Source organism: Aphelocoma coerulescens, chromosome 2 (assembly GCF_041296385.1).
Source record: "Aphelocoma coerulescens isolate FSJ_1873_10779 chromosome 2, UR_Acoe_1.0, whole genome shotgun sequence".
Lineage (NCBI taxonomy): Eukaryota > Metazoa > Chordata > Aves > Passeriformes > Corvidae > Aphelocoma > Aphelocoma coerulescens.
Genome location: NC_091015.1, coordinates 47,582,328 through 47,603,338, shown reverse-complemented (window position 1 = coordinate 47,603,338; position 21,011 = coordinate 47,582,328). Strand labels below are relative to the sequence as shown.

At 40.0% G+C, this 21,011-nt stretch overlaps 1 protein-coding gene across 15 annotated transcripts in view; it reads left to right on the top strand.

The window, feature by feature from the left end:
* The window catches only part of THRB (thyroid hormone receptor beta), a 169,717-nt gene that overhangs the window by 43,082 nt on the left and 105,624 nt on the right, over nt 1–21,011 (top strand). For 7 of the 15 annotated variants that reach the window (XM_069007303.1, XM_069007300.1, XM_069007295.1 and 4 more), the window contains one exon: nt 96–125. The exons of 3 other annotated variants lie outside the window; for them this stretch is intronic. The gene's annotated coding sequence lies outside the window, so the exon portion shown is untranslated. Of the gene's footprint in view, nt 1–95; nt 126–2,250; nt 2,356–13,311; nt 13,331–17,744; nt 17,854–21,011 lie in introns of those variants that run through there. 5 more of the 15 variants (XM_069007298.1, XM_069007293.1, XM_069007294.1 and 2 more) reach the window with 3 other exon arrangements.

Genomic DNA, 21,011 nt, shown 5'->3' with positions numbered 1-21,011 from the left:
GTTTTGGTGTTAATTGAAGGGAAACTAAAATAGTAACTTCAGAAGGTTCTTTTTAGCAAATGGATCTTTAATACAGATTTCTTTACTCTTTTCAGTGAAAGAACAGAAAATGAAGCTCTAATAAGGTAAGATATTTTTTTATTCCACTTTAGTAACATATTCAAGTTAATTGGAGATAATTTAACAAATATGCTCAGAATTTTAGGCTAGATCCTAGACTAGTAGATTTCAGCATTTCACTAGTAGATCCCAGTGTGGGTCAGTATGTCAAAGCACAAAAAAGAAAGAGTATAGTGTTGCAGAATAAGTCTAACAACATTTAACTTTTTTTATTGTTGTTACTGAACCACTATTTGGTCTTTAATCAAAATAAGATGCCTTCATAGACTTGGAAACTTCTTTTTGTCTGTAAGGAATTTACAGGTAATTATTTTTCAGCAGATGCTATAGTTTTCACTCCGCAGCCAATGAAAATCTTCTTTTTATTGCAGTTTGAAAATTAAATATTAGAGGATATGCTGATAAATAAGTAGCTCGTTCACAGATTTTTGGTTCTTGAGATGTGGTGGTGGGAGTTTAGGAGTTATGTAATTAAATAAATAAAGGAGGGGTGAACTCCTCTAGCAGTGACTATTTCCCCTTATATATAACCTAATTCATCTGCATTCTCAAAATGGAATGTATCATCTGCTAGATGGGCAAAAGCAGAAGAAGGTCTTTCAATACACTACCAACTGCAAGAGGTGTTAAAAAAATGGTTTTGTCTTTCCTTTTCTTCCATTGCTAGTGAGGATGCTGACATTCATGTGGTGTGTCACCTAGAAAATGAAGCATCTATGTCAAATAACAAAGCCAGGTGTACAATAGCAAGTTGTTCTGACAGGCAGCTGAAATATGAACCCGTTCAGAGCATTACAAAAATATATAATTACTTTTCTGTCACAGGAAATATTTCAATTATAAAAGCCATTCTCAAGATTCCGAGGAAGGGAAGTGTTGTTGGTTATTGATTTCTTTTCCTCTCTTATTTGCCTGGTTTGGTTTCTTGTACCACTGGTTAAAGTAAAATTTTGCAGAGTTGTTAGCTGGATTTCGTACACCTATTTCAAGTCAAATGGCTTCCAAATGGAAGAGTGTTCAAAAGAAATTTTTTTAAAAGCTGTTGACATCAGTAAAAGTTGATATGTCTGCATAAACTGTGTTTCTGGTTTGCAGAGGGGCATTCTTGGAATAGGGAAGAGGGAGGCTTAAAAAAAAAAGCATTTAAGCTATGCAAAATATAAACTGCTAGAAACCACAAGTGAGTAGAAATGTGAAGTATTAATGGAAAAAACAGTAGCGTTGTGAAAAAGTAATGAGGTGTCATAACAAATGGTGGTGTAAATAGCAGACTATCTTTGCAATTCTTACTTTGTATTAATACATGGAGAGAGCGTGCATCTGTTTGCAGCTTCAAAAGTGTGTGCTTATATAATGCATCTCTGAGACAGCAAGATGCTGCTGTTTTTCACCCAATCAGTGAGAGAGACTGAAAACCCTTCTGGAATAGGGCTAATGAACTTTATAATGTGTTGAGAACCACATGGGTAGTGCAGGGATTTAGTAAATGCCAGAAGAAATTCTAGTTCTGAGCAGTCTTTGTACACTGATCTCATCAGCATCTGAGATCCAGGAAGGACACAAGTCCTCCTTCTGTCTCTTTACCAGGATTCAGCCATACAAGCACTGGGCAAACGTTGCAAAAACTAATTAAACTTGCTGTGTCTGTAGTTGATCACCTAACACAAGGGAGCCTTATGTGGAGCCTCTGAATGCTACTGTAATACAAATATCTAAGTAATATGCCTAAGTAATATAGCATGACAGCAATAGTGGAAATTTACTTATTTTGTTTACCGGAGTCACAGCTGGAAGTATTTTAGGGTATACATTGCTCACTCCTGGACTTCTGCCTTGGCAGCGCCTGCAGAAGTACCAGGTCATTTTTATGTGATTTGACATATGGGCAGTAGAAAACCACCTGCCATCAGCCACCTTTTTCTTTCTAAGTTAACTGTAGTGTTTAGTAACTACTGATCCAGTTTGAGCTGGAATTTATCAGTTAGGTTGAAAATGAAGCTATGCAGGTCGCAGTGCTGTTCATCCCAAATTTCCAGGTCATACAAATGGGTGCTACAGAAGCTGGAAAAGCTTGTTAAAGAAGATGTTTGGTGCCTTCCCCTCACATTTGAATTGACTTTTCTCTTTTAGTCTCTTTAGTCAAAAAGCTGTCTCTGGTACACCACCGCAGATGCTGTGTGATTGACTCAGGAATCCCTGTTTTGGTTTGCCAAGCAGGCAAACAATTTATCTCAGGTAAGAGAATTTTGAGGTGTCATGTGGTTAGTATCTAAAAATATCAGTGTAGGGAGATGGGATAGGGCTCCAACAGACAAAAACATGGCAAGATAAGGAAGAGGAGTTCACGTTGGAATTACGATAATGTGGGTGTAATTAACCATTGGAAATGATTTGAAAGGAATGTGGTAGATGACTTGGAGTAATTAAATCAAGATTAGATCTGCTTCTGAAATATCTTCTGGTAGAGTTACAAGTTCTTGTGCTTTGTAAAGAAATTGCTGCATGAGGTATTACAGGCTGTGCCAGGCAGGAAGTCAGACCAGATTATCATAAGAGTTCCTCCAGGCCTTTTAAATCCACATCTCGACCAACAAAGGCTCTTATGTGGTACAGGCCGCCACAGAATTTCCAAAATCTGAGGTGGAGCAGGTCACTCCTGCTTCAGTGGTGAAAGGTTGAAAAGTCTTTGAGCAGATCCTTGCAGCGTCGCGGTGGTGGGTACTCAGTGCCGCTGAGCTTGTAAATTTTGTGTGCTTCAGTCCTGTGAGCCAGTTCCTGCTCTTGTCTGATCAGCCCATAAACACATCCTTCTCCACAATCTTCTAATATTTTACCTGATTTATTTAGTAGCTTGCATTTTTTATTGAGTTCAATGAAAAATAATAATTATTTTGTGATGCTTATTGAGTCCCTTCTGTGGTACAAGTCCTAAATGAGTTCAGAATTTTCTTCAGTTACTCATTGAGCATAATTCCATTGTCTTTAACACAGGATCTTCTATGGCCACTCTTAATATCCCTATGAGTAGAAAGGGCAGGGGACATTTTTAGCAGATTATGTAGAATTCCTAGGATAAAATAATCCGCTTTCCCCAAAACTGAGAAAGTAATAACTTGTATGTTTGCTCTGGGACCTGCATGGAATACTGAGAGAGAGTGGAGGAGACTCATCTTTCAGTTTTCTTCAGCTACAGGGGAGTGTATTCCTGTCTTACTGGGTAAGAAGCAACAGATCCTTTCAATAGAAAATAGGTTAAAATAGTTGGTAAAAAAAGTAATTTTATACTAGAAGAAACACAAAACACTGTGGTGAACAAGAATAGCCCTGGCTCCTTCTTTTTACTTTGATAAGCTCATTAATTTCAACATTCAGAATTAATCAGGATCTACTGTGCAAAATCTTGCAAATGGAAAAATCCATCAACTTGAGCTCAGAATTATGTCACCCTACTGTACTTAGGTTGCATAGCTTTTTTTTACAGGAATGTGCAATGTGATTCCACAGCAGCATGACAGGAAGAACAGCTAAGGGTTGTCCTGGCCATATGTGGGCATACAAACTTATTCAGGAAAGTTTTCATGTAATTCTGGCTCTGTAGAAAGACCTATGAAAAAGCTTTTCTGTAAAATTATCCAGGGTAAATTCAAGAGTGAGCCCAGTAATATTAGAAGATTTTTGTTTTCCAAAATACCTGATACCCAGTTTGACAGCAGGTAGTGCACACTTGGTACCTGACTATCCCTACTGCTCTCCCTCCCTGGACATAAAGGTGTATTTATGGTTTACAAGTGGCAGCCTAGACCTGAATTGGAAGAAATATTGGACTAAAACAATAGGAGAACTGAAGTAGAGAAGAGAAATACCATTCTGTTTGATAAACCAAAGCAAGGTGGTTGAGGAAAGTAAGTCTGTGTCCCTCCACGTGGAGGCTCCACCTGCTTTCACGGACATCCAAGAAAGAGAGAAAGGAGAAAGAGGGCAAGACACTGGAAAAAGATAAAAAAAGGTTAATTACCCTTGGTAGTAGGTTAGGGATTCATGGCTGTGGTGAAAGGAGAGAAGACTTTGGTTAGTCAGGAATCAAACATGTTTGCTTGGTTGCTATGCAATAATAGTTGTGATTTTTTAGCATGAAGTTTCTTCTGCACCATGTCTCTTGAAAATATATTACATACCTATGGTTTTCCCAAATTCCTGATAGCCATAATACTGACTGTGGAGAGTATTTGAAAACAAACTTCAGGATGTCTCTTTTTCACATGTTTTCTCAACCAGTGAGTCACTCTTAATGGATACTTCAGTTCTGAAAAGGAGGAGGCAGTGCTGTGGAAGAAAATTGCCCTCTCCATTAGTAAATGTATTTGAGACATCATACTGCAGCTATTTCCTTCCATATGCAAGCTCGTGGCTAAGTCACTTAATGTAAAGGAAAACAGTCTTTTCTACCACAGAAGAAGGGCCTCTACTGGACAGTGGCACACAAGCCTGCAAAATTGACTTGGGGTATCGCTGACGGTTTCCTTGGCATTTCTTTCTGTTCAGGCAGTTAACGCTGTAAAAGCATTCAAGATGACAGAAAAGAGCAGTTGTGTTGAGGTCTGGGGAGCTCCTTTGGCACATCTCCAGTGCACTGCTAGTCCCAAATTCATTGTTTGTATAGAAGAACTGCACTTGCTTTAAAAGCTCAGTTTTACTCCGTTTGAAAGCTATTCAGTCTTGTTTCCTGCACTTTGTTTACTTAATAACCCCTACACAAGAATCCATGATTTTTCCTGGGTAACTTGCTGCTCTCTTCCAAGAAATAAATACACTGGTTTTTAAATTTTTTAAATCCACATGCTAGGTTGGAGCACAGTTTGGTGCAAAGAAGTACCCTGGTGCTTACACTGTGCTCGCAATGTCTGCTCAGATGAGAATCAAGCGTGCTGTGCGCACTGTTACATAACTCTGCAAAAAGTGTCGATTCAGGGAAATTCTGCTGCTGTGAGAGAATGGGAGCATCAGGAATGTTCTCTCCCGCTTAATGGAAATGTGGCTTTTGGTGACTAGTACATTTAAAAAATAGCAGATTGTGTGTATGTGCTCATTGACAGAGTCCAACTTGCACATCACAGTGATGTTCAGGACAGCAGATCCTGCTGTTTGCTGCAGCCCTGAGAGACTGGATGAGTCTCTGGGAGCAGCAGGCTGGTTCAGCATATGTCTGGCTTCTACCAAAAGGGATTTGCAGCTGTACAATTTTTGGTTTTGAGTAACCTTTAGAAGAGTGCATCTGAAAAATTGCCAGGTTGGCCAAAGAGATTAATTCCCATCAGCAGGAGAGACAGCTGTTCATTTGACTACATCTTCTTCATTTAGCTGTGTGGGTCATCTTACTGGGTGGAATGGGTTCCAGAGACCTGACTGTGGAGCAGAGAGGCAGGTAGGACAACATGCACTGTGTCAGAAATTCTCTTCATCTTTGATATTACAGAAATGGCCTTGCCTTATGGATGTGGTGGAGGGGTAGGTTGCTAGTCTAACTGTTTGACCTTTGCCCTTTTGCACATAGCCCTTCTATTTCAGACCTGAGGGATCCTGTTAACTACAGAATATTTCAGATGGCTGCACCCTGCTGATAGCACTAGTCAAAGCTTCCCCACTTCCCAATACATTACTGTGAAAATATGGATAAGAAAATAAATTAAAGGTTGGAAAAGTCAATGTTGGCTGAATATTATTCGTCCTAATCTCTCTAAGCAATATGTATTATCTGCCTTTTTTCTCACTTTAAGAGTCGAAAGGCTGTCTAGAAGCTGCTAGAGATCTAGACGGTATTAGCTAGATTTGCTTCTAGGTCATTCTCATTCAGCACCGTCTTCAGAGCAAGCTTTGGTTCTATTGTCTCAGTTTCCCCATCTGTGGCTTTAATCCAGTCCTCTTTCTTTAATCACATCCTATATAGACTTGTCTTTTGAGTCCTACAGCTCTTCTCCACTCTAAGTTTAAGGTCTCAGTTGTTGTGCAGGAGATGCTGTGAATGATTTTATTTTGTCAGCTGAGGTAAACAGTAAAAACATACACCACAGCACAAAATGTTCTCCAATCAGTTATTTGACAAGCACAGTTTAATTATTTAGTATAGCTTGTAAAAGTAATGAAGTCCTTGTAACATGAGATTTAACACTCTCCTATTAATTTTTCCCTAAGAGGTGGGAAAAGACTGCTATATTTTTGTGTGCAAACTGAGAGCATGAAGCTAATGAGATTTGACTGAGAATACATAAAAGGGAATGGAAGCTTTTAGTGCTTCTTAGGAGTTTTGCTAATAGGTAGTAAATCCAAGTACATCCTACAGTTAGATAAGATTCTGCCTGTGTTGGCAAACCAGAAGGTGATGTCTGATGCTTTGCCAAAGCAAAAAAGAGTTTTCTTGGACCAGCTGTATTTTTTTTTGAATGTTTAGCTTAGTAAAAAGAAAATCTGTAAGTCACAGTCTTGCTCAAGAGGTATCATTCAAAATAATTTTTTATAGTGTGATAGATTCCATGTTGCTACAAAATAGATATTTAATCAGCGCTAATATTTTTGGTTCCCTCAGGCAGGGAGAGAAGTTCTAACTTTTTGCTCAAGTAAGTATAAAGGCAATCTAGTTGGAAGTTCAAAGTAAAATGCATGTAAGTCCTAGAGACTTTTTAAATGGATTTTGGGTCCAGCCAGCCAGGATTGATGGCTGATTTTGTTCCTGACAGAGAGCACTTTATCTCAAAGTTAAAAAGCCCCTATCCCAAAAAAGGAAAAGAATCCAAAAAGAATCTGTGTTTGATTGATTTGAGTTGTATGGTGAACTAGACCAGTTACAATTACATTGAAAAAAAAAAAAAACAAAAAGAAGAAGAAAGGCAGTCTGAAATGCTTTGTTTACAGTCACAAAGCTGCCTCAACCATGCCAGCCCAACTCAGTGACTGAAGGGAACAGCCTAGTGACTCCGTAGAGTTGCGCTTACTGGTTAGTTTCTTATTCCTTGATCTTATGTCATCTACTGGGCTCTTTATTCAGGGGCTTTGTAGTACAAAAGAATATTGTGTGCTGAGAAGATTTCTTATCTTGAAGTTGCTCTGTCAAGCGCAGTAGCAGAGTCTGGCCCTTGGAGAACATGAGCTCTCTGTGGGCTTCCTGCGAAAGCTGTAGCTCCCACGATCCTCATCAGACAGAAGGATGGGAGACAAGCACTTGAAATTTGTGCTCTTCCTGTGTCTGCAGAGGGAGCAAGGACTAAATGGAGCCTACTTCATTTTTTCTTCAAATGTGAACCACTGACTGGGGCTCCTTCTGCTGTTTTCCCTTTCTGCTCAAGAGTCATTAAGGGCTCTTCCCTCGTACCATGACGGGCAGACCTCTATTTGCAATGGATCAGTCTTGAGACAGTCATTATGCTTGCATTTAAGAAAAGCTTTCAGAACACATCTGCTCATTAGAGCTCTTTCTCTTTTGATCTGTTAGAAACTCATTCCCATCCTTCTAGCCATCAGCATCTTTCATTGTCCTTTCACAAATTAATTTAAAAACCAATCATCCCTTCTTTGATTTAATAATCACAGAAAAGAACAAACAGAGGTAAAGGTAAAATAATACAATTTCAGGAGGGAAATTGTGTGATCTGAACTGAAACTGAAATGCATGAGCACCTCACAGAAAGGCAGCAGGTTTTTCTAAAGGTCACCCAGAAGTTAAGGAAAATATTCCCTGCTGTGTCTGACTGTCACCGAGGAAAAGTGGTACTGAATTTTTGCTGACTTTGAGGATGTCAGGTTAAAATTTATCGTAGTCCTTTAGTTGTAGTAGATTTGCAGTAGAGAGAGAGAGTACTACTGAGCAGTTATGACAAGTTTTGACATTTCTGATTTCCTTTATATTAAGATGCTAACCATAGACACTATTAGTCTCACCCCCTGATTGGGGCTGATTAGTTTTCAGATACAGAGTGGGTTTGTAAAACGTTAAGACATACAGGATAGTAAAATTTTCAGTATAAAGCTGCTTTAAAATGCAGTGACAGTACTAACCCATCAAGATTTCCAGGTAAGTAGCCACAGTGCAGATGTTCACCAGCTCTGATTTTCTTGAGATACAGGATGTTGTACTTTTTCTGGTCTGAAATTCCATTTCTGAAAATGAATTGATTAGAAAATACTTCGATTTATACAGGAGGAGCTCCTGCTTTGCTGGCAGCAAAAGCTAAGTGAAAATGACAGGGGTTGCGCAACTTCTGTCTTCAGTGGGAAAATGGCAGGCTGACCCTAGTGTGTTCCCATTCTGCATGGGAGGATTTGATGTACTTTGTTTCCAAAAGTTGGTTGTAGTTGTAACTTTCACATACAGAAAGAGACAGAGGTTAAACATGAGACTGCTGTCAAAATGTACTAGCATTCATAATTATGTTTAAATTTTATTATTCCTTAATTCCTTGAAATAAAGTAATTAAAGGAACATAAAATAATAACAGAAGAGAAAAAAGTAGTTTCTTGTTCTTGCAGGATAATAAAATCATAGAATGGCTTGGGTTGGAGGGCACCTTACAAGTCATCTAGTTCCTACCCCCCACCTTAGGTATGGACACCTTCCACTTGACCAGGTGGCTCAAGGCCCCATCCAACCTGGCCTCGAACACTTCCAGGGATGGGGCATCCACTGTTTCCCTGGGCATCCTGTTCCAGTGCCTCACCACTCTCATAGAAAAGAATCCTCACCAGGTTCCTAAATCCTGGTTCTGATAATATTGCAGTTGTTGTATCAAAACCTTTTAGATCCTCTTAACTTCTTCTGCCTCCCTTAAATTGCCAGTACAGTTGCTCCAACTAATTCTTAAATGGAGTGGAAATTACACAAATAGGAGTTATTTGAAGCTGCAGAATGATTTTACACTCATTCTTATGTAATGAGTTAGAACTGCACAGCTGACCAAAAAACAGTCCTTAATTCACAATTCCAGCCTGTTTTTCACTTCAGTGGCTTTGTAAACTTCCCTCTAGTCTTTATGCACCATTTTATGTGGTTTAACTGAAATTCTGAGAAAATAAAGGAAAAATGAACCATGGGCATGGAGAAATGTGGAAGGACAGAAGTGAGAGATTTCACATTGGAATGGGGTGTAGAGAAAGCAGTTCTGTAAGAATGGTTTGATCAAAATGTTGGGGATGGTAAAGTGATGTAGAGAAAAAATTTGATTAATTGAGAAAGAATGCATGACAGGAAAGATATTGATTTATTGGACTGGAAAATCTTCCTCGATGACAGCAAGTGGCATAGTTTTCCAAAGTGTTTGTATTATTTGGGAACTGAAAACTTGGTTGAATAAACACTAGAAAATATCACCATAGAACCTGTGTTTCTGTAGGTGAGCCCTCCGCAAGCAGAAAACCTTTTCAACCTCCTTATTCTGACTTGCTTGAGAGAGCTCCTTGAATCTGGTTCAGGCTTGGGATAAAACCATAAGGTATGTTTTCTCTGCTTGCTCCCTTTTTCCCCTAAATGTTATTATACTGCAGCTTGGCTCTGTCCACACAGTCTGGAGCAGACTGTGTTGTAACTTGCTTTAGCCGCCGCTGAATTTAACAGCTTTTGGCTTTGTAAGTAATGCCTTAGGAGAACTCTTGCTCATCTGTTCCCTGAGCCAAAGGAAAACTCCTCCAGTAGCTTTCCCAGTGTTTTCTCTGGCTGGAACACATAGTTACCGATTGCTAGGTGAAGATACGCTATCTTTAATCTTATTTTTGTGTTTTTGGTTTGTCCAGCTGACATATTCTAAGACATCCACTTTGACTAAAGCAGTGAAAGAGGACTTTCACAATGGATCTTCTTTTCTTTTCTCTTCACCCCATGTAATTAAATTCTTCCACTGGTGGGAAAAATGCTTTTCCTTGATGTAAATGTGTGGCAAGCAATTGAATACTGAGCCAGTCAGTCACATTTCCCTGCTAAGCATACTATTTCAAGTATTTTTCATAACAGAAGGACCTATCTTTGTTTCCTAGCCCTTTATAGTTGGCTTTCTGATCCTATTGTCATTTAATCTGTTGCAAGAAATGCAACCACTGGGAAATTGTTAAATAGGATCTCAATTAACATTTGGATTATATTTAGCAAATACAAATCACTAGGAGATATTTGCATATTTATTTGTTGAATCTCATCTTCCACAGCAGGTTAGATGAGACATAAACAATTATACAGCACCTCTGGCAAAGAATTAGTCTTCAAAGCAAGTCACAGTAACACTGGGAATTCAAAGGAAGATTTCTGAAGTTTTAGAAGGAACTGTGAAAGGCTTGTGCTTTGTTTTAGCTCCATACATTTTACGTCAAGTATGGAATTAATGTTGTAGACTTTTACTCTGATACATCTTATTTGTTTTACTCTAATATAGCTTTCTAAAAAATATTTATGGCAGCACTGGTCAGAGACAGAGACTGCACCTTTGCCTGCATCATTAATGGAAAAAATTACCCTAATTTAAAGCCAGCTAAAATATTCCGGGGATGGTGTGGTTTTTTGGTGTGGTTTTTTGTTTATTTGGTTGGTTATTTGGTTTGGGGTTTTTTTTGTTTTGTTTTCTATTTTGCTAGAGTCTATGGATCAGACTCTGCATTGTACTTTGTATCAGAGGCCACAGATAACTGTGATCTGCCAGAAAGGTTTTAATAGGTTTTATGCATGATCCAGGATCAGGAGGCCAGGTAGCACAGCTTGCTTTTGTGCCCTAGCAGAGGAAATACCTCTTTGAATGTGTTCTTGGCCTGCTTCATTTCTGGAGAATCTCTGTGTAAATTATAAGTGAAAATTAATGTAATTAATTGTAATTAGTATAGTGTTTATAGTGGATACATGTTCCAAAATCTTTAACAACAGTGCAGGAGACTTCGTAGTCTTCAGGAACTGTAGATTTACAGCAGCAATTAGATCATTTAGGCCAACCCCGAATACCTTTTGAACTCTGCATTTACTGTCCATTTGCATCTTTGAAAATCCTCCCACTTACTCACAATTAAATTTGATGCCTCGTTGCTTGTGTACATGAAAGCAATTGGCATGCTCTTTCTGTTTGTGTCTCACTGTGCCTTATTTATTTAGCAGCATTGGTGTATTTTAAGTTCTGGAGATAAACCACAGCATCAAGGGCACAAGGCTTACCTCCTGTTCATTGCTTGTCCTTTCTTGCATGCCTGGATATGCAGAAAAGCCTTGCACTGAGACTGATAAGCTTCCAATTCTCAAAACAAAGTGCTATTTTTATTACATAGTAAAATACTTGAGATGACACTTTGCTTGGTACTCTGTTCCTACACATCCACTTGTTCTTTGAAGCTCTGTCCTTAATATTTGTCCTATAAAATCTGTGTTGTTTAAAGGGGAAAAAACAATAAAGTGCATTTTAGAATGTGTGATCCAACTCCTTAATATTATTTCATGCTTTGATGGGAATAATCAAGGGTTGGAGTCTGTACTTTGATTTGCAGAAAGAAATCCTTGTTAAATCCTTGAACTTTATTTTCTTTTTAGCCATATGTTTCTGCAATCATTTTCAGTTTTACAGAATATTATGTTCAAAATACTATGTGCTGTATGAGGCTCATGTAAACTTATTTTTCCTATTTCACGAGCATGAGGAGTCATTTGTTAGTACCTAGCCTCTTCTCAGAAAATTAAGATTATTCAAAGTGTATTTGTGATCTCTGATGTGAAATTCCTCCCACTACTTCTTTCATTTTCTTCCACTTAGGTAGGCATCAATTTTTCTTCAAGTTCTAGTAAAACTTCATTTACAAGAATCTCTGCCCTAAACTGTAATTACTCTTTCTCTTTTTTCCCTTTTTTTTTCTTTTCTTTTTGGTGTTTTCAAGACCAATTTGCAGTTTTCAGTGGATTAAACTTGTAGCTGAAGGAGATGGGGGAGTTTTCCTGCCTTGGATCACAACAAGAACTTTCCACCTAAGAGAACTTAGCTCAGGCAGATAACTGCCTTTCAGTCAGTGGCCAGAGGAAGCCAGCATTTAATGAAAATTTGGAGTCTGGATGCATTTTTTCTGGGCTCTTTATTTTTCCTTGAAGGCAGAGATGAGGAAGGATGTGCAGTGATGCAACACTGAATGAAGGATAGCAGAGAAGACATCAAGACTGGATGCAGGAACAGAAGGAGATTAACTTTCTTCAATGTTACCTGAGAGGATCTATTTTTATATAGAAATGTCAGCTGACAGAAGTCAGGAGAGAGAATATCCAAGTAGTTTAGATGCAGCTAGAGGCAGGGAGCTAGACATGAGGGAATAGAAGAGGCAGTTGAGGTGATCTGAATGCACAGCTGTATATAAATATAGTAGTTAGAAAGGAGAGGTCTTTGAGGAAGCTGACCACAGCTGCATGTGGCTATAATCGCAGAGTGGAGGCTGGCGCTAATTGGTAGCGCAGAAATCAAGTGAAAGACTGATGTGTTATGGTGGAGAACTCAGGAGGAAAAGGGGAGAAAAAGATGAATCAAAGAAAAGTGGCACCAGAAAAAAAGGTGGATAAGGTGGAGATAAGTAGAGAATTGAGGCTGAGAAGGAAGAAGGATGCGATTAAAGAACTGGGGACAGCAAATATAAGATAGTTGGGCAGCACCAGGGAAAAAAGGAAAAAAACCAAAACCCCATGAAAATCTGGGTTTCCTGGTGGCACGAGGAAGACGCAAGTGTGTGAGTCTGAAGTCCCATTTTCTTTAGGTGGAAAGACACATCTGTCCGCAGAGTTTATCTGGGGAAAGAGCAGAGTTTTGTTTTCCAAGACCAAAGAAACATATGGAAAGCTAAAACTAAAAACTAAAACTAAAACCAGTCCTGGAGAAGAAAATTGAGACAAAGATGTCAGAATCCCTTTTGGAACAAAGCAAAGATTAATATATCCAGCCAGAGAAAATCCTCCTAAAAGCTGTGGCTCTGGTTTTAGTAGAATTACTTTGGTCTCTGAGAAGGAAGGTGGGCAAATGACAAACTAATGAAAATGTACCAAGAGGTGTGAAGAACTCAGGGTCATGCAGACATGAAGAGGTCTTCATGCAATGGGCACATCTGTACTAGTAAATTAAATGGAGTCTAGAAGCAGCCCCTGGCCCTGGAAATCAAATGTATGTACTGTTGACTGTCCCTGGCCTAGTTTTGGTTTATACTTACGGGAACTCACCTGAACTATTCCCAGGTAAGGTTTGAAAGTTGTCTTGGGATTGTTCCCAGTAGGCAGTTTGAAAGCAACCACCCTGTTTTGGAGGGTGATAGACTTTATTAGCATGGCACCTTTCTGTGCCAGTTGGCCTCAACATTCTTGGACATGTTTATTTTGCTTGTAGAAATAGAGCTGTAAATGGCTCAGTAGATGCAATCCCTTGGAAACTTAGGACATTGACAGTCTTTGATGCAAGCTGTGACAGGCAGTGAATGTGATTTCTTCTTTAAAATGTTGCTAAACTGAGATGTTGATGTGCTCTCAGATTTTGTTTTCATGGAGCATGATGACATTGTGGAAGAGTTGGTTATACAAAGTGAGTTTGTGTGAAGCATGCATTTACTTATTTCCATTTAAATGTTATACAAGCATAAGCAAACATAGGTCATAAATAACACTCCATCTCACAGAAGGACTGGCTGTGAAATTGAGGAAACAAGGTCGTGAGTTTGGTAGGTAATTCAGTTGGCTGGACTAAAAAGCCCAAATGTTTAAAAGTAGAGAAAATATTTTGAAGAGTTCTTGAAACTTGTGTAAAAGCAAGGCAAATCTCCAGACCTACACAGATAAGATAAATATGGGTCTAGAATGGAATAGGTGTAATGTGAAGGTAATGGAGACATGGAAACCTTAAAATCAGCGTAGAAAAATGTACAAAATGAAATTTCATGTGTTGTTCTGGATTTTGAATTCAGGAATGATTCAAACTAAAACAGGCACAGCAAGAAAAGCAGCTCTGAGAGCCTTTATCTTAGCAGAACAGGCTAGCAAATTGAAACCCAGAGCATGATAAGATAGTTCCTAGCTAAATACGTCAGGGAAGGGGCTGGTAGAGAGGAAAGCTGGTTAATTAAGCTAAACAGTGTTGACATATGAACAAAGTTAGTAACAGATGTCAGTTATAGCAGAAAGCAGTCAATTGACTCTGAAGTTAGATCATCCATGTTACTAGAAGCAGCATGCATCTCAGCTTGCATTTTCTAAATGGGTTCATGAATGTGACCTGTTCTTAACCAGGAGCAACGTCAGTTTGGTGAGGAGCTTCAGAGATGAGCAGGAGGATTTGCACTTTCCTTTTGAATGCCTTAGCTTCTGAAGAGCCAAATGCAACATTTTTGGAAAGGACTGTGCAGGGTATTTGGCAGTTCTCCTCCAGCATATTATCAGTCTTTCAGCAGCCATCCTACACTCATGGATCCTTTCCTCTTCAGCTACAGAATCATAGAATCATAGAATGGTTTGGGTTGGGTCTTTCGCTAGACTGGGTCAAAACCACATCCAATCTGGCCTTGAACACTTCCAGGGATGGGGTATCCACAGCTTCTCTGGCTAACCTGTTCCAGTGTCTCACTATCCTCACAGTAAAGAATTTCTTCCTAATCTAAACCTACCTTCTTTCAGTTTAAAGCCATCATTACTTGTTCTTTCACTGCGTGTCTTTGTGAAAAGTCCATTTCCAGCTCTTGTAGGCCCCCTCTAAGTGCTGGAAGGTGCCCTAAAGTATCCCCAGAACATTTTCCAGTTCTGCCCTGTAGATTTGCTCTGTTGTGAGTTGATGTTGTGTAGGTTCTCCATGGCTCTGCCATCACAGGTGCTCTGCTGCTTTCCTGGTTCAGCTGTATGGGAGATCAAGCTCACACAGCAAGTTCACCTGAAGGAGCTCATCTCCAGGGAGCATTGTGTCAGAATATGTCAAACTTGCACTATTTTTTTCACGGTGTGCCCTGGTGCTGGAGCAGGATTTTATGCAGAGCATTCAAAATGTATATCAGTGTAATATTGGGAAATGTTTTGTTTATGTGTCTGAATGTGAATGTGAATTGATAACCCCAAACAGTGACAGAAGTTAATTTTAATGTCTTTTTAATTGTTTTTGTTGGCCTTTACATATGTCTATAAGTACTGTGTACTTGAATGAAAACCAGACTGATGAATGTGGAAGCCTGCCTGTCAGAGTCCCTAAATGAAAGCTTTCAAATATAAATAGCTTTAAAAATATAAATAGAAAAATCTCCATACTGTATTTATCACTGACCACTTTTTTTCCCCCCCTTTCGTTGCCTTTCCCATTTTAATTTTAGTGATGCTTACTTAAAATAATTCCCCTGCTTTCCTGTTGGCCGTTAGATGGCCACTGTGGAATCCAAGTGATTTCTAAGCCAGATGGCAAGGAAAGCGTTCCTTACTCAAGCAGTGTGAGCCTGAAATCTTGTCTGTTCAGACCTGCTTCACTGATGCATCAGCTTTGTCTGTTTGGTTGATTTCATGTACATATTCCTTGGTTGGTTTCAAAATGTGATTCCAGCATTGTTCAGGACCTCCTGTTCTTATATTGATGTTATTCTGTATCCCCCTCATAAGGTTGAAACTCTGGTTTTAGCTAACTTGCTAAAGTCAATACTCTTCCCAGAAGTCACTATGTTGACAGCCATAAGAATTTCTAATTTTTTAACTCTGATTTGATTAGCTTTACAGTCCTGATGTGTTGGTGGCCACCTCAGCTGCATACAAAGTAATAGGAACAGCTTTAAGTTTTGATGGCCCTCAGGTCTTAGCTTAAGTTCACTGTTGAAACTGCAGCTTCCTGTCCACTTTTAATTTGTGCTGTTACATCCTTTTCCTCTTTTGTATGTGTGTTAATAAATACATAATTTAAAGTAGGGTTGAATGTAGTGTAAGCCACATTACTGTTTTCATTAGGGTTTGCAAGCCACAGCTGTTTTCCAACACTACTTGTTTGAAGAGGCTGCAAGGGCACCACATGGTTCTTTTCTCCTGAACTATCTCAAGAAAGGGAAGTAAGAGTCTGTAAGGACTGTCTGATTATCTGTGCACTGCTCAAAATGGCAGCCAAAGTGTAGAAATGCAGTTATTTAAGGCAAATAAGATCATGGTTGGTTCCTTGTAACTCTGACTGCATGCTTTGGTCTCAGCCTGAAACACTGCTGTGGGAAGGAAGAGGAAGGAAGCAAGATAGGACTTCTTACGGCAAAAAAGTAGGAAACAAGTAGGACAAGTGGACAAGTTTTATGCCCACATCACCAGCAGCGAAAGGCTTCCTGGCACTTCTGAGGCAGCAGTGGTTCCCTCTTGTGCCAGGAGAAATGCCTTCTTCCTTGTCATTTGCCAGCAACCAGGAGATGTGTCTGTACAGGTGGATGAGCAGGGCCCAGGGTGCACCTCAGACATGTCAAGGTGTTTGGTACCATTTCTTGTGGTGTTAGTGGGGTCCCAAGTGCAGCGGATCTGGGAGCTGATGTGATGAGACGGGGTGAGAGGTGGTGTTCCTGTCTCTGCCCAAGCCTGTGCTACTGTAGTCATTGCCTTGAGACCACTTGTATCTTGGCCTTCTTGCAGCTGTGGAGGAGCAAAGACAGGAGCAGAAATGTGTTCTGTCATCTTTGAGAGGCAGAGGTGGCATTGCTGCTCATCAGATAGGAAATCCCCAAAATGGCCAGTTACTACTTATGGACTAAAACCGTTTTCCTGCCCTTTTCAGGCAGGAATATTTTTTCCTGCCAGTAGGCCATCATGAAGATTCCTTAACTTTACATCCAAGCATCCAGCCAATGACAGGTGAGATGGTCTGTGTTCATGTGGCTCTGAGACTTTGGGGAATCATGGACTCATTTAACCATCAATCTTTATGCTTTGAGGCATGCCAACCTCTCCAAGCTTCTTGTTAGTTTTAAGTGCAATTGGTATAGTTTTATTTTTATGCAGTGCCTTGGGATGCCTAGCGAGAAGGGCTCTTAAAATAGGTGTAACTTAATGTGCTGTTCAGACTTCTCATTAATCTGCTTGTCTTCACTCTTACCCAGAGGTAAAATACAAAAGCTACGGAGGGAGGAGTTTTGAATAAAATGATAGAAAAGGGGGCTCTGAAATAAAGACATTTAGTACTGAGGACTAAGACTAGCAGTGGAGGAAACAGAACAGGATGTTCAGAAAGTCCAGGCCCTTTGGCATGAGTTAAGGAGCTTGGAAAATAAGCAGGGCTACAGTGAATTTGTGAAACAATGTTTGTCTTCCTAAACTGAATACTGGAAAGGATCCATTTCACACTTTGCCTTTGCCAGCGCCCTGATATCTATTGTAACACTCATCTTCTGGCCTCTTTATTTTGAGAGAAAAGTTTGACTTGCTTAGAAGTTATTTGTGCTTCCCGTTTTCTAATGGCACTAACACGGTCATGTTGTGGCTACGGGGCTAAACTTTGGAGTCTTAATCTTTGTTCCTGCTGTGCCACCCTGTTTCTGATGTTTGTATTTTAACTGCAGGAATGGGCTTGAAGGACTCCACTTTGCTTCACCACTGCTTTGTCTGCATTGGTAAAAGTATCAGGGCCAGGACTTGTATCTTATGATTGTCCATATTGTTTAATTTCTAGCACATTCCATGACATGATTTTGGTCCATGCCAACTAGCACACTCCCAGATGACAGCTGTGGCAGGATGGCGTGGGAGAGAGACTGCTCTCAACAGGCATTATTGAAGAGGTAACCATGTTTTGCAGGAGAAAACAGTGTAAAGATGTTGATTGGAACAGCCTTTCTCCCCAGGCTTCTGGATTCTGATGTGTTCTATGCACTGGGACCAGTCTCTCCTGGTCTTAGCATTTGCAAAGGATACTGAAATACAAACTTTTGCTTCCTCATTGCAATGCTAGGTGCTGTTATCCACAAAAACATCAAGCCACCTCCTCCTCCTCCCTGTGGGCCATCCGCTCAGGCTCACGGCCACACTTCCATAGTGATAAGATCTTCTATCTTTGAATCAGAGTCAGGTTAGGGGCACAACTCAAGTTTTATGTCAAGCTAGTTCGCAACAAAACCAATCCATCTGAACTCAAGTGAGCTTTCCAGAGAGTCTCCATCACGCAGCATATTTGCACGCAGAGGTACAGCAGTAGCTCACAAAGCCAGTGTCATCACAGGCCCACAACAGCAAGTTAGATAAGTAATTACTGCTCTGGTATGTATGTATTTGCTTATCACATAGGGTCATGATGATTGCTCATACAGATTGTACATTTGCTTGCACACATGGATTTTTTTGAACTTCACACCTATAATTCACTCTTCAGGCTTTGTTTGTTGCACTTTATTTGAAAATAGGGAATGTTTACTTTCCCCTGTGGGACTTCTAGTTTGTGAAGCCCTCTCCAGTTCTCTGTTGTGTAAGGGATCATTGAATTCCAGAGCATTGCTGATGCTTCGGCTGAATGTGTTTTTCCAAAAATTGTTTGTGTAAGGTGCACCTCTATATGAAATATTCTTTATAAACCTTGATTGCTCTCTTTCAGACTTCATTTTTTACTGTCTGAGTTCTTAGTTGCAACTGGAGATATTATTAAAACCACAGTCTTCCTCACTCACTGTTGAAAATATTTTTTCATTTAGGTAGTGCATAGCGTGCTGTTTGTAGGTTGTAAATCAACAGTAGCTATAGGCTGCACAGACTTGGGTTTTTGTCTTGAAAATGATAGGATTAGCTGCACAGTGAGCATGTATCTATCATCAAGATTTAAGCTCCTGAGCCTGTTCTTCGTGGAGCAGCAAAGGAAGAAACCACTGCTGAGTCATTGGACTAACCAGCATAGTTTTCTTCATCGTGACAATCTGTGTACAGCACTGTTATCAAGGGGATTAGACACACTGAGCAAAAGGGATTTTGTTGCCAGTGCTAGGTGAAATGATGTTTTTGCAAGCTGGTGTGGTGGGTAGGTTTGAGGCTAGTGAGAGCTACGATGATAACAGTCCCACAGAAATTGTTAGGAAAAAGAAAGGCTGTGAGGGGTGCAGGGTCTCGCGTGTTAACTCTGTTTACAAGGTGTTGCCAGTCTATGCACTCCTCTCAGTATTCATTAGCTGAAGAGACTGAAAAGTCAGTCTGGAAGAGATTTTGCTGACTACAAGTTTCTGTAGCCTTTGGTGGTGCCAGCTGCAAAAATAGGCAAATCCAGCTGCAGTGGAAGGGCGTGATGGGGCAGCTCCAGCCCAACTGCTACCCTGGAGGCGTTTTGGAGGCTTTGGCTGGAAGCCGTGAAATGCATCTCCCAGGGGAGGACTGCATTGCAAACAGACCTTGCCCTTCCCTGTCGGTGGATTCCTTTGGCAGTAAGTAGGCTGGCATCAGAACACCTAAGCATATTTATGATAAACTGCAATGATTTTTTGCCCCTCTTTGAGATGGATGTGAGGTTTGCATTGTGTTCATTAATTCATCTCACATATGACCCTTTCAAAACGTCTCTTTACGGCAGCGCCTCATTAGTGGTGGCATTGTGCCTGGCTGAGGGCCAGTTGAAAACATGTTTCCCAATTTCTCACCCTTACATGGCCTAAACCAAACATTAACAGCTCCCCATTGATTTAAGTGCCTCTTGGTTGGATCAAGCCTACTCTGTTGTAGGAAACAAAGGACTGGAGGAGTAGCTCCTATTTTTCCTTGGAGTTTAGCTTTCTTTAAGAGGAGAACTAACAGGTCTTCTGCACCCCAACCTGAAGAAATACCTTTGAAATAGGGTACTTGTTTACATGTATAAAGAGAGTAGCATTAGAAGTAACTTAGAGATAATGAAATAAACCTTTATGAGTGCTTTAGAAGACTTTCTCTTTTCCCACAGAATTATGGTCTTTGGTAACTTGGTCAACTCTGTGTAGGAAAAATGTTTTTGGGAAGAGGTTAATGTACAGGGAGAAAAGCCCGCTGAACAAAGCAAGCCTTCTGCTGAAAATTAAGAGTTTAAAAAAACCATAAAACTGCTTTATCTGCTATCATTTTTTGGTTTTTTGGCTTTTTTTTTGCAGGGAATAATTACTTTTTCTTGTTCATCTTATTTACTTACTTTTCATAGGAAAGGGAAAATCTTGGGATCACTCAGTAAATAAGAAGCCTCAATAAGAGCCAGTCTTTGCTTCAGGCAGCAATTGGACCACAGCAAATGTAGGTAGACTGGTGTTAGCTCCCATGATCTGTAATGACACTCAGGTTGTTGCTGAACTAAGTATGCAGGTCAATGGGTAGGTCTCTGCGTCCCATACCGGAGCTCTTACTGCTGTATGATTCACTGCTTTTAGGACCTGCATTAGTAAGATTAAAGTCAGTGCTGCTTTGCCTACCTAGCTCCTTCCTGCAGGGAATGCAGGGGAAAAATACTTGTGAAATCCTGAGCACACAGAAAACAATGAGAGATCCACACTTACCTTATTGCAGTGATTTTGGGGCTTTTATATGCTTTCCTGTGGGACAAATTGCTGTGTTGCCTCGTTTTTGTTGGTGGTGTTCAGACATCAGTTGTTCAGTTCCTACCCTTGCACAAGTGCCAAAAATCACAGATGTGGAAATCTTGGACACTGTGATTTTTCACAGCATTCATGACAAAAAGACAGTTGGCTTCAGAGATCAGAGGCGTCTTTGAATATGAAAAAAGCTCTTTTAAGTGTATTCTTCCTTTCTAAAGGCAGTTGCTCATTCAGACCGCAGTCAAGTGTGAGTACCCTCGGCTGGAACCCTCTGCTGCAGTGTGGTCTTGCTCCTGTTTAGAATCAATGGGATTGTTTGCGCCACTGCAGCTCATTACCCAGGCTTTTCATCAGCTGCTGAACTTCATTTGTTTTCTGGAGTTTACTCCCTTAAAAATATGGCAGCCATC